The sequence below is a fragment of the Engystomops pustulosus genome, chromosome 9, assembly GCF_040894005.1.
Source record: "Engystomops pustulosus chromosome 9, aEngPut4.maternal, whole genome shotgun sequence".
Lineage (NCBI taxonomy): Eukaryota > Metazoa > Chordata > Amphibia > Anura > Leptodactylidae > Engystomops > Engystomops pustulosus.
This window is the reverse complement of record NC_092419.1, coordinates 8935596-8947790: the sequence shown is the minus strand read 5'-3', so window position 1 is coordinate 8947790 and position 12195 is coordinate 8935596.

Sequence of the window (12195 nt, the reverse complement as noted above, 5' to 3'; positions counted from 1 at the left end):
CATCGGGCCGCGCTCCGGCTAGCTTGGGTGAAGGAAACGTTTCTGCTAGTGGGGGTTTTTGTTAAAGTGCATGTCAGGAAGTCTAAAACTGACATATATGGCAACGGGTGTTCGCTTTCGGTGGGTAGTCTGGGAAGCCCCCCCCCCTATTCACGTATTCCCCCTGTGTCCCAGCGTCGGAATACGGGTCCCATTCTTTCCGTCTTGGCGCGGCGACAACAGCAGATGCGGCGGGGCTCTCGGACGGCGATATTATGCAGCTTGGCAGGTGGAAGTCGGTCTGTTTTCAAACGGTATGTTTCGTCCTAATTTGTTTTTGGATTAATTCTTTGTTTCTTTTAGGTGGTAGTCGACTGAAGGTGTGGTTGGTCACACCAACCACATTCATATATTTTGGGCGGCGAGAAGGGCAGCGGTGCGCCCAGGAGGGCTGAACTTGGGCTTTAGCAACGCGGATTTGTCATCGAGGGGAGTTAAAGGCCTGAAATGGCTTCAAGTCCTGCCGGAGGTGGTGGAGATCAGCAGGTCCTCCCCGGGTCCCACAGTTCTGGTGATTACATGCCGAAGGAAATGATATGCGCTCTACACAGCTGTGTTGATTTCTGTGATAAAATCCGACATTGAGCGCTTCTCGGTTTTCTTCTCAGACTTAGTTGTAGTATGGTCTGAAGTTGTGCCCAGAGTTATCTGGAATGGCGCCCGTACTCCCGATTCCATTGAAAGGGCGCTACGCATGTTACACATGCGGGTTGCCCGTTTGGTGCGGTCCAGATGCGGTGTCGTCATTTGTCACAGGCAGTTAGAAGGGGACAATGTTATGAGGGAAGATGGTGTCCATCTCAATGAGATCGGCCTTGATATTTTTCTATCGGGTCTCCAAGATGCCATTGAGAGGGCCCTATTCCTGTGGTGTGGCGGTCGGAGCACAGTGTAGGGGTACACTGTTCTCCTAGTGGCCTGTGGTGGAATTTTGACCCTCTCGGTTTTAGCCCAAATCACCTGACAGACCAACTAGGACATGCCCCCGCGGAGGCGGGGCCCGGCATGCAAGGTGAAAAATTTGGGTAAAGGGTCCGCGTTCCCCCCACAGGTCGGTGATTTTATTTCTGTTAAGCAATAAAGCTGTGGCCGACCCCCATCTTTTTTCTTCCAAAACGGTGTCTTGTGTCCTCTTTTTGGGTTGTGGGACGGGTGGTATTTTAAGTCGGGGGCTTAGGCATTAGTACAGCCAGTCTGCTCAGCCCGCAGGCTGTTTAAGCCGGGGGGCTGCAGGACTGGCTGTGCTCCTTACATCAGGAGTACGTCCCCTCCTGCTGCCCTTTAACCCGGGCCACTGATTGGTAGCCCAATTTGGCCACTGGGTGGCAGTGGCCTGTGTGATATTAAAGCTTGAGCGCGGAGCTAGCCCTTCCTCTTTGGACTGCTCCGCGCTCAAGAGACACCCGCCCACCCTCCCTAGTTTTTGTATTTTTGTATTTTGTATTACAAGTTATGTTTATTTGGTTATTGTTATTTAATTGGTGTTGATGTTTATTTGGTTATTGTTATTTTAATTCGTTGATGTTTGTTGGTAGTCACAGCTTGGCCTGTGGTGGAATTTTGACCCTCTCGGTTTTAGCCCAAATCACCTGACAGACCAACTAGGACATGCCCCCGCGGAGGCGGGGCCCGGCATGCAAGGTGAAAAATTTGGGTAAAGGGTCCGGGTTCCCCCCACAGGTCGGTGATTTTATTTCTGTTAAGCAATAAAGCTGTGGCCGACCCCCATCTTTTTTCTTCCAAAACGGTGTCTTGTGTCCTCTTTTTGGGTTGTGGGACGGGTGGTATTTTAAGTCGGGGGCTTAGGCATTAGTACAGCCAGTCTGCTCAGCCCGCAGGCTGTTTAAGCCGGGGGGCTGCAGGACTGGCTGTGCTCCTTACATCAGGAGTACGTCCCCTCCTGCTGCCCTTTAACCCGGGCCACTGATTGGTAGCCCAATTTGGCCACTGGGTGGCAGTGGCCTGTGTGATATTAAAGCTTGAGCGCGGAGCTAGCCCTTCCTCTTTGGACTGCTCCGCGCTCAAGAGACACCCGCCCACCCTCCCTAGTTTTTGTATTTTTGTATTTTTGTATTTTGTATTACAAGTTATGTTTATTTGGTTATTGTTATTTAATTGGTGTTGATGTTTATTTGGTTATTGTTATTTTAATTCGTTGATGTTTGTTGGTAGTCACAGCTTGGCCTGTGGTGGAATTTTGACCCTCTCGGTTTTAGCCCAAATCACCTGACAGACCAACTAGGACATGCCCCCGCGGAGGCGGGGCCCGGCATGCAAGGTGAAAAATTTGGGTAAAGGGTCCGGGTTCCCCCCACAGGTCGGTGATTTTATTTCTGTTAAGCAATAAAGCTGTGGCCGACCCCCATCTTTTTTCTTCCAAAACGGTGTCTTGTGTCCTCTTTTTGGGTTGTGGGACGGGTGGTATTTTAAGTCGGGGGCTTAGGCATTAGTACAGCCAGTCTGCTGCTGGCGGGACCTCTCCCCCTGCTGCTGGAACATGGCTTGCTGCTGGCGGGACCTCTCCTCCTGCTGCTGGAGCATGGCCTGCTGCAGCTGCCGATTAGCTCTGGCCTCCGCTTGCAGGTATTTAATAAAGTCCTCCATCTTGGCTATATCCTGCAATTTGCCTGCTGCTTTCACCCAGGCCATGCAATGATGCAGGATGTAGCGAGCATTTCAGGTGTGTGTCTTTTTGAACTGCCCGCAATCTGAAGCACCATATGTGGGAGATTTGGCCCAGTAGAGACCGTGGTAGCGGGGTGCTGTGATGCAGTTCACGACAGTGACACCAAAGTACAGTCCAAAACAGGTCTAGCCTATGTTTATTTCAGCAGGAACAAAATAAAACAGCCTTCACATTCAGGCATCAAAAACAAAATAATATCCTACCCGTCAGGTTGCTAACTAAACAATGGTTCTCTGACTCACCACTAACAAAAAAACACTTTTGCTGCTCCAGGCACAGAGGTCAAGGCTGCGTGCTCTCCAGCCTCCTTCCAGAGAGACAACACTCTCAGCTCTGCTGAGCAGCTTTATGCAGGCTGATTGGGCTGTTCCGACCACCTGTGTCCAAGGTGCTGGACAACACAACCTCAGCACTAAGGCCTTGCATAATAGCAAAACCTAGTGGAAACATACCGCCCATCCACAGTTAACCCCTTCAGTGTCTCACAATATATATATATATATATATATATATATATATATATATATATATATATATATACAATGTATAGTGGTAATTATCTGTGAAGAAGGTGCCAACAGCTAGGCTTCCTGATTCCACGAATGGTGCATAAACTCACCAGAAAATACAGGACAAGGTAGGGCTGCTGAAGTTACTAACTTGAAGTTAATAAGTACAACCACAACCTTTGCAATCCTTTGGAGGAACACTCCAGTCAAAGCTAATACATTAAATAATGCATAGTGCAGGACCCTAAGGGAGGAGCATGATTAATTTTCATTGCATTGCTCCTCCCTTCAGGCCCTACACAAGGTATAATTCAATGAATCAGCTGTGACTGGAGAGTCCCTTTAAAGGGCATCTACCACTAGGATGAAGGACTGTATGCAAATGAGCATGAGGGGCACCGGGCTCATTTGCATACAGTCTTTCATCTTGGTGGTGGAAGTTCTTTAAAGGGGTATTCCAGGAATAAGCATAATTGATATACAAATGGGTACTCAAAATATAAGCTAATGTGTAATTAGTTGTCATTTAAAATTTTGCTCCTCTTAGCAGAAAATGCTGGTGACATAGACTATAATTAAGAATTAAAATGCTACTGGCCCTTTAATCAGTCCGTTAATTTCCTCCGCGCGGTCCGTTGCGGAGAAAACACAGGACAGAAGATGGCCGCTGGTCACATGTCCACATCACATGTCCTGCACCTGCCTGAGCAGGTCATGTGATCACCACTATGTTTGGCTGCAGTTGGTGGCTGTAGGGCCAGTGTTGTGGTGTGTGAGGGAATAGAATCCATTTTCTATTGTGTTCTCCCTCTATGTGTCTTTTTCTTTGGCTCTATTGATAGAAAAGACTAGTACCCATCCCCCCGAGTACCCAGATCATTTTACACTGATAGCTCCTCTTGAGGGCTATTGGAATGTGGGTATGGTCAGTAGGTTCCCTTGTCTCAAGAACCTATAAAAACTGTCTGAAACCTAAATAAATTGGAATTCTCTCAAACATGTGAAGGTCTGAGTGATTCACCGAGCAGCTCGTAATATACAATGATTTGGAACCACATCACATCGAGATATGGGGATATTTCATACCATTACACATGTATATAATATATACTCACATACATACAGCATATACCTAGTACACATGTATATAATATATACTCACATACATACAGCACATACCTATTACACATGTATATAATATATACTCACATACATACAGCACATACCTATTACACATGTATATAATATATACTCACATACATACCGCACATACCTATTACACATGTATATAATATATACTCACATACAAACAGCATATACCTATTACACATGTATATAATATATACTCACATACATACAGCATATACCTATTACACATGTATATAATATATACTCACATACATACAGCATATACCTATTACACATGTATATAATATATACTCACATACATACAACACATACCTATTACACATGTATATAATATATACTCACAAACATACAGCATATACCTATTACACATGTATATAATATATACTCACATACATACAGCACATACCGATAACACATGTATATAATATATACTCACATACATATAGCACATACCTATTACACATGTATATAATATATACTCACATACATACAGCATATACCTATTACACATGTACATAATATATACTCACATACATACAGCATATACCTATTACACATGAATATAATATATACTCACATACATACAGCACATACCTATTACACATGTATATAATATATACTCACATACATACAGCACATACCTATTACACATGTATATAATATATACTCACATACATACAGCACATACCTATTACACATGTATATAATATATACTCACATACATACAGCATATACCTATTACACATGTATATAATATATACTCACATACATACCGCACATACCTATTACACATGTATATAATATATACTCACATACATACAGCATATACCTATTACACATGTATATAATATATACTCACATACATACAGCATATACCTATTACACATGTATATAATATATACTCACATGCATACAGCATATACCTATTACACATGTATATAATATATACTCACATACATACAGCACATACCTATTACACATGTATATAATATATACTCACATACATACCGCACATACCTATTACACATGTATATAATATATACTCACATACATACAGCACATACCTATTACACACGTATATAATATATACTCACATACATACAGCACATACCTATTACACATGTATATAATATATACTCACATACATACAGCACATACCTATTACACGTGTATATAATATATACTCACATACATACAGCATATACCTATTACACATGTATATAATATATACTCACATACATAGAGCACATACCTATTACACATGTATATAATATATACTCACATACATACAGCACATACCTATTACACATGAATATAATATATACTCACATACATACAGCACATACCTATTACACATGTATATAATATATAGTCACATACATACAGCATATACCTATTACACACGTATATAATATATACTCACATACATACAGTACATACCTATTACACATGTATATAATATATACTCACATACATACAGTACATACCTATTACACATGTATATAATATATACTCACATACATACAGCACATACCTATTACACATGTATATAATATATACTCACATACATGCATCATATACCTAGTACACATGTATATAATATATACTCACATACATACAGCACATACCTATTACACATGTATATAATATATACTCACATACATACAGCACATACCTATTACACATGTATATAATATATACTCACATACATACCGCACATACCTATTACACATGTATATAATATATACTCACATACAAACAGCATATACCTATTACACATGTATATAATATATACTCACATACATACAGCACATACCTATTACACATGTATATAATATATACTCACATACATACAGCACATACCTATTACACATGTATATAATATATACTCACATACATACAGCATATACCTATTACACATGTATATAATATATACTCACATACATACAGCACATACCGATTACACATGTATATAATATATACTCACATACATACAGCACATACCTATTACACATGTATATAATATATACTCACATACAAACTGCATATACCTATTACACATGTATATAATATATACTCACATTCATACAGCACATACCTATTACACATGTATATAATATATACTCACATACATACAGCACGTACCTATTACACATGTATATAATATATACTCACATACATACAGCACATACCTATTATACATGTATATAATATATACTCACATACATACAGCATATACCTATTACACATGTATATAATATATACTCACATACATACAGTACATACCTATTACACATGTATATAATATATACTCACATACATACAGCACATACCTATTACACATGTATATAATATATACTCACATACATACAGTACATACCTATTACACATGTATATAATATATACTCACATACATACAGCACATACCTATTACACATGTATATAATATATACTCACATACATACAGCACATACCTATTACACATGTATATAATATATACTCACATACATACAGCACATACCTATCACACATGTATATAATATTTACTCACATACATACAGCACATACCTATTACACATGTACACTCACCGGCCACTTTATTAGGTACACCTGTCCAACTGCTCGTTAACACTTAATTTGTAATCAGCCAATCACATGGTGGCAACTTAGTGCATTTAGGCATGTAGACAAGGTCAAGACAATCTCCTGCAGTTCTCCCGAGCATCAGTATGGGGAAGAAAGGTGATTTGAGGCCTTTGGACGTGGCATGGTTGTTGGTGCCAGAAGGGCTGGTCTGAGTATTTCAGAAACTGCTGATCTACTGGGATTTTCACGCACAACCATCTCTAGGGTTTACAGAGAATGGTCCGAAAAAGAAAAAACATCCAGTGAGCGGCAGTTCTGTGGGCGGAAAAGCCTTGTTGATGCCAGAGGTCAGAGGAGAATGGGCAGGCTGGTTCGAGCTGATAGAAAGGCAACAGTGACTCAAATCGCCACCCGTTAGAACCAAGGTAGGCAGAAGAGCATCTCTGAACGCACAGTACGTCGAACTTTGAGGCAGATGGGCTACAGCAGCAGAAGACCACACCGGGTGCCACTCCTTTCCGCTAAGAACAGGAAACTGAGGCTACAATTTGCACAAGCTCATCGAAATTGGACAGTAGAAGATTGGAAAAACGTTGCCTGGTCTGATGAGTCTCGATTTCTGCTGCGACATTCGGATGGTAGGGTTAGAATTTGGTACAACAACATGAAAGCATGGATCCATCCGGCCTTGTATCAACGGTTCAGGCTGGTGGTGGTGGTGTCATGGTGTGGGGAATATTTTCTTGGCACTCTTTGGGCCCCTTGGTACAACGCCACAGCATGACGCCTACCGGAGAATTTAGGGATCATCCTTTCAGGACAGACAGACCAAGCAGCTGCACAAAAAGGTAAGAAGTAGAGATGAGCGAACATGCTCGTCCGAGCTTGATGCTCGGTCGAGCATTAGGGTACTCGAAACTGCTCGTTGCTCGGACGAATACTTCGCCCGCTCGAGAAAATGGCAGCTCCCGCCGTTTTGCTTTTTGGCGGCCAGAAACAGAGCCAATCACAAGCCAGGAGACTCTGCACTCCACCCAGCATGACGTGGTACCCTTACACGTCGATAGCAGTGGTTGGCTGGCCAGATCAGGTGACCCTGGGATAGACTAGCCGCTGCCCGCGCTGCTCGGATCATTCTGTGTCTGGATGCCGCTAGGGAGAGAGCTGCTGCTGGTCAGGGAAAGCGTTAGGGTGTTCTATTAGCTTACTGTTAGGCAGGAGTGATTCTCAAAGAACCCAACAGCCCTTCTTAGGGCTACAATAACGTTCTACTTTTTTTATTTTAATTTGCATCTAGTACCATTTTGTGAGGAATTAGCAGGGGGACTTGCTACCGTTGTGGCACACATATCCATAGCAAAGACCGAAGTGGGAAAATTTAGTAGGGGTTGGATTTCAATTAGGCACTAACTCAGTGTCATCTCATCTGGCATAGTAGTGTGCTTTGATACTTGGCTAGAAAATAGCCATAGGAGAATACAAAGAGCTTACTTACGCATACAGTAGCGTTCTATATATTTGATTTCTGGTTGATCTGCTGGTGGCTGTACTTTCTGCAGTGCATGTACTAGCCAATTCTGAGCAATTTGTAGTGAGACTTGCGACCGCTGTGTTCTGCGCTTAGTGACGCACATATCCATAGCAAAGACCGAAGTGGGAAAATTTAGTAGGGGTTGGATTTCAATTAGGCACTAACTCAGTGTCATCTCATCTGGCATAGTAGTGTGCTTTGATACTTGGCTAGAAAATAGCCATAGCAATAGGATAGCATTGTTTGGTTTTAAAAACTCAAAAAAAAACAAAAAACACAAAAAAAAACAAAAAACACAAAAAAAAACAAAAAAAAGTTAAAAAAAAAATAAAGTTATAACTCTCATTTTAAAAATGTTTAACCCGAGGGCTAGGGGTAGAGGACGAGGGCGGGGACGTGGGCGTCCAACTACTGCAGGGGTCAGAGGCCGTGGTCCTGGGCGGGGTGAGACACCACCTGCTGATGAGGGAGCAGGGGAACGCCGCAGAGCTACACTGCCTAGGTTCATGTCTGAAGTTACTGGGACTCGTGGTAGAGCACTGTTGAGGCCAGAACAGTGCGAACAGGTGATGTCGTGGATTGCTGACAATGCTTCGAGCAATTTGTCCACCACCAGTCAGTCTTCCACGCAGTCCACCCATGTCACCGAAATCGCCACTCCTCCAGCTCCTGCACCTCAGCCTCCTCCCCCCCAGTCTGCCCCCTCCCAGGAAAATTTGGCATTTGAACCGGCATACTCTGAGGAACTGTTTTCTGGACCCTTCCCACAGTCACAAACCACTTGTCCGGTTGCTGCTGAGCAATTTTCCGATGCCCAGGTTTTCCACCAGTCACAGTCTGTGGGTGATGATGACCTTCTTGACGTAGTGGAAGTGTGTAAAGAGGTGTCCGACGATGAGGAGACACGGTTGTCAGACAGTGGGGAAGTTGTTGTCAGGGCAGGAAGTCCGAGGGGGGAGCAGACTGAGGGATCGGAGGATGATGAGGTGACAGACCCAAGCTGGGTTGAGAGGCCGGGTGAACACAGTGCTTCTGAGACGGAGGAGAGTCCTCGACCAGAACAGGTTGGAAGAGGCAGTGGTGGGGCCAGACGGAGAGGCAGGGCCAGAGCTGGTGCATCAGCGCCAAATGTGTCAACTAGTGAAGCTCCCGTGGCGAGGGCTCTTGCGGCGAGGGCTAGATCTTCAGAAGTCTGGAGGTTCTTTAAGGAAACACCGGATGACCGACGGACTGTGGTGTGCAACATTTGCCAAACCAGGCTCAGCAGGGGTTCCACCACTACTAGCTTAACTACCACCAGTATGCGCAGGCATATGAATGCTAAACACCCCACTCAGTGGCAACAAGCCCGTTCACCTCCGGCCGTGCACACCACTGCTCCTTCCCCTGTGTCAGCTGCTAGTCAGCCCCCTGCCCAGGACCCTGCCACAAAAACCCCATCGTCGCCTCCACGATCCTTCACAGCATCCACCAGCGTTCAGCTCTCCATACCCCAGACGCTGGAGCGGAAACGCAAATATAGTGCAACCCACCCGCACGCCCAAGCCCTTAATGTGCACATCTCCAGATTGCTTAGCCTGGAGATGCTGCCCTATAGGCTAGTAGAGACCGAGGCCTTTCGCAACCTCATGGCGGCGGCCGCCCCTCGGTATTCGGTCCCCAGCCGCCACTACTTTTCCCGATGTGCCGTCCCAGCCCTGCACCAGCACGTGTCAGACAACATCATCCGTGCCCTGACCAACGCCGTTTCTGACAAGGTCCACCTGACCACGGACACGTGGACGAGTGCTGCCGGGCAGGGCCACTATATATCGCTGACGGCACATTGGGTTAACTTGGTGGAGGCTGGGACCGAGTCTGACCCTGGGGCTGCTCATATACTGCCGACGCCGAGGATTGCGGGGCCTACCTCGGTCCAGGTGTTTCAGGCCTACTATGCCTCCTCCTCCTCCCACCCCTCCTCCACCTCCTCCTCCGAACTACCATCCGTGGGCACGGCGCCATCAGTCGGTAGCTCTAGGCACAGCAGCAGTGCCGTCGCTAAGCGACAGCAGGCGGTGCTCAAACTGCTGAGCCTAGGCGACAAAAGGCACACCGCCCAAGAGCTATTACAGGGCATCACGGCGCAGACTGATCTGTGGCTGGCACCGCTGAACCTCAAGCCGGGAATGGTTGTGTGTGACAACGGCCGTAACCTGGTGGCGGCTCTGTAACTCGGCAGACTGACACATGTGCCATGCCTGGCCCATGTGTTAAATCTGATAGTTCAGCGTTTCCTCAAGACATACCCCAATCTGTCTGATTTGCTCACGAAGGTGCGCCGCATCTGTGCGCATTTCAGGAAGTCCAGCCCAGATGCTGCCACTCTCAGGGCAGCGCAGCGCCGCCTCCAACTGCCCGCTCACCGACTGTTGTGCGACGTGCCCACGAGGTGGAATTCAACACTGACCATGTTATCCAGAGTTTACCAGCAGCGCAGAGCGATTGTAGACTGCCAGATGTCAACTTCCACCAGAACTGGTAGTCAGGTCAGTCAGCTTCCTCAAGTCTACAATGAGGAGTGGACGTGGATGTCTGATATCTGTCAGGTGCTGAGTAACTTTGAGGAGTCAACACAGATGGTCAGTGGCGATGCCGCCATCATCAGCCTCACCATCCCGCTGCTTGGCCTGTTGAAAAACTCTCTGGTCAGCATGAAGTCGGAAGCTTTGCGCTCGTCACAAGAGACAGGGGAAGAATATACCCTTGTTGATAGCCAAAGCACCCTCAGGTCTGTTTCTCAGCGCATATCGGAGGAGGTGGAGGTGGAGGAGGATGAGGAGGAAGAGGAGGAGAATGTTGGCGAGACACAAGAGGGGACCATTGTTGAGTCCTTTACTGTTCAGCGTGTATGGGCAGAAGAAGAGGAGTTGGAGGAGTTGGAGGAGGAGGAAATGGACAGTCAGGCCAGTGAGGGGAGTGAATTCTTACGCGTTGGTACTCTGGCGCATATGGCAGATTTCATGCTAGGCTGCCTATCCCGTGACCCTCGCGTTCAAAGAATTTATTCCAGCACCGATTACTGGGTGTTCACTCTCCTGGACCCACGGTACAAGCAAAATCTTTCCACTCTCATCCCTGCAGAGGAAAGGAGTGTGAGAATGCATGAATACCAGCAGGCCCTGGTGCACAAGCTGAAACAGTATTTCCCTTCTGACAGCGCTAGCGGCAGAGTGCGTAGTTCTGCGGGACAAGTAGCGAGGGAGAGTAGGCGAGCAGGCAGCTTGTCCAGCACTGGCAAGGGTACGCTTTACAAGGCTTTTGCCAGCTTTATGTCACCCCAGCAAGACACTGTCACCTGTCCCCAGTCTCGGCAGAGTAGGGCTGATCTTTACAGAAAGATGGTGAGGGAGTACGTAGCTGACCATACCATCGTCCTAAATGATCACACAGCTCCCTACAACTACTGGGTTTCAAAGCTGGACATGTGGCACGAACTGGCGCTGTACGCCTTGGAGGTTCTTGCCTGCCCTGCCGCTAGCGTCTTGTCCGAGCGGGTTTTCAGTGCAGCTGGTGGCATCATCACCGATAAGCGTACACGCCTGTCGACTGACAGCGCTGACAGGCTGACGCTTATTAAAATGAATAAAGGCTGGATTTCTCAGAATTTCCAATCTCCACCAGGTGAAGGAAGCTCAACCTGAATAATTGATCCA